The following is a 2,500-nucleotide window of genomic DNA, read 5'->3' on the forward strand; positions in this document are numbered from 1 at the left end:
GGAGAGAGGTGCGGAGAGAGGGAGAGAGGTGCGGAGAGAGGGAGAGAGGTGGGGAGAGAGGGAGAGAGGTGGGGAGAGAGGGGAGTGTGTAAAGGAAACTGGATGGAAAGAAACAAATAAAAGAAAAAAAGAGAGAGAGATAGAGAGAGATAGAGAGAGAGAGAGAGAGCAGAGTAATGTCATATAAAAGACTGAGAGCGAATGAGAGAAAGACTATGGCAGAAGCATATGTACATGTATGTATCTATGTATATATATTCGTATGTATGTGTGTTTGTGTGTGTAACTTGTGCTTGTGTTTGTTCCCCATAGCCGTTTGACAACTGGTGGTGGTTTATTTACATCCCTGTAACTTAGATGAGCGGATAAAGAGACCGATATAATAAGTACCAGGCCTTACAAAAAGAAGCACTGGGTCGATTTGTTCCTATTAACACTTCAAGTTGGCGACCTAGCAGAGAAATACTGCAATATATATGCATAAATAAGGCGGCGACCTGGCAGAATCGTTAGCTACGGCTGTACATATTCTAAAATTGGAACGATACAGAGAAGATTAGCATGGCCCCTGCGCAAGGATGACACGCAAATTCGTGAAGCGTTCCATATAAAAAAAATAATAAAGGCAGCGAGCTGGCAGAAGCGTTAGCACGCCGGGCGAAACGCTTAGCGGTATTTCGTCTGCCGTTACGTTCTGAGTTCAAATTCCGCCGAGGTCGACTTTGCCTTTCATCCTTTCGGGGTCGATTAAATAAGTACCAGTTACACACTGGGGTCGATATAATCGACTTAATCCGTTTGTTTGTCTTTGTTTGTCCCCTCTGTGTATAGCCCCTTGTGGGTAGTAAAGAAATAGGTATTTCGTCTGTCTTTGCGTTCTGAGTTCAAATTCCGGTCAATAAATTAAGTACAAGTTGCGTACTGGGGTCGATCTAATAGACTGGCCCACTCCTCCAAAATTTCGGAGAATGAAAGCAATGACTATACTGAGAAATAGTGTTTACCACCACTTAAACATGGCTGTTCCATAGGAATCGACGTTGCTGTTGTTTTTAACCCAAGGCGGACGACTCCTCCAGTTGGGTATTCGATGCAATCTGCACCCGATATATATTACAAGCAGGGGAGTGAACCCCTACCAACTTCCAGTCACGAGACCACCAGACCAGACGGTTTCGACCTCTTTGCGGTCTTCCTCCGTGGTGGATACCCACCCGCTAGAGAGATAGCAGTAGTTCACTCTAGCTCACAATATATTGAAAATAAGTGACATATTTAAAATGAAATCTACGTTACAAAATATGTACAAGTCATACCTCCACTTACGGCGCTTCGACTTACGTGTTTTTCAACTTTATGTCATTTATTTAAGAAATTAATGGAAGAAAAAACTAAACTCCGTTCGATTTATTCGACTTCACAACGGTCTTTGAGAACTCATTTTGGAGCATACTAACGTTAAGAAAAAAACCCACTTAAAAACCAATACTGAAGTTGAAAATGAAATAGAATACGTGAGAACATACGTACAAACCATTTATTAAACCAGATATGAGGAAATAATGTCTTTTTGATGCTCCTTTCGTGTTACGTCATTTTTCGAGTTAAGATGCTTATCTCGGAACCAATTACTGACGTATATTCAGATATGAGTGTATTTCATACAATTATCTCTCGGGCAAATAACGCGATTCACAAAACATTAATACAGAATCATTTGAACTCTTAATAGAACTTAATAAAAACAAGGTATTTTATTCTGGTGTTATACCAGTTTCCTAATCTCAAAACCAGAATAGTAACAATAACAGGAAGAACAACAAAATGAAGAAATGAAAGGTGAATACACATCAAGAGCAGAGAATCTTTGAGCTTGATGGCAAGCAACACTTGTAATCACATAAATATTTAAACAGAGACATATATCAAAATGGCGGATAGGAAACCAATAAATATATATGTTAGAATATATATGTGTATATATATATGTATATGCGTGTGTGTGTGTGTGTGTGAGAGAGAGAGAGAGATAGCTCGCATGTGTGCATATTAGAGAGATCATGTATGTATATGTGAGAGAGACAGTGTGAGAGAGAGAGAGAGAGAGAGAGAGAGAAAGAGAGAGAGAGATCGTACGTGTATGTGTCTGTGTTTATGTTTGTAAATAACTTAACATGACATATCAAGACAAAAATATCATATCAAGACAAACAATGAAATTCGTTGGAAAAAATACATAAATAATTAAATAATTAATATTGTATGAAAATATGCTTCTAAGAGATGAAAAGAAATATAAACAAACAGAAAAGAAAGGAAAAGTATTGAGTAAATATACATAAAAATTGATGAAAAAAAGGAAAATATAAAAATATAACGAACATGTAATATATTTGCATGTGTATGAGTCGCCATGTGTATGTATGTATGTATGTATGTATTTATGTATGTATATGTATGTATGTGTGTATGTGTGTGTGTATTTATAGGTGTATATATA

General features: G+C 37.5%; 1 non-coding gene across 1 annotated transcript; it reads left to right on the plus strand.

Annotated features, from left to right (window-relative positions):
* The first annotated feature begins 508 nt into the window (after positions 1-508).
* Positions 509-613, plus strand: LOC128249724 (U6 spliceosomal RNA). Its single transcript, XR_008265835.1, has one exon. It is a non-coding gene; the product is annotated as a U6 spliceosomal RNA (small nuclear RNA).
* The last annotated feature ends 1,887 nt before the right edge of the window (positions 614-2,500 follow it).

The sequence above is a fragment of the Octopus bimaculoides genome, chromosome 17, assembly GCF_001194135.2.
Source record: "Octopus bimaculoides isolate UCB-OBI-ISO-001 chromosome 17, ASM119413v2, whole genome shotgun sequence".
NCBI lineage: Eukaryota > Metazoa > Mollusca > Cephalopoda > Octopoda > Octopodidae > Octopus > Octopus bimaculoides.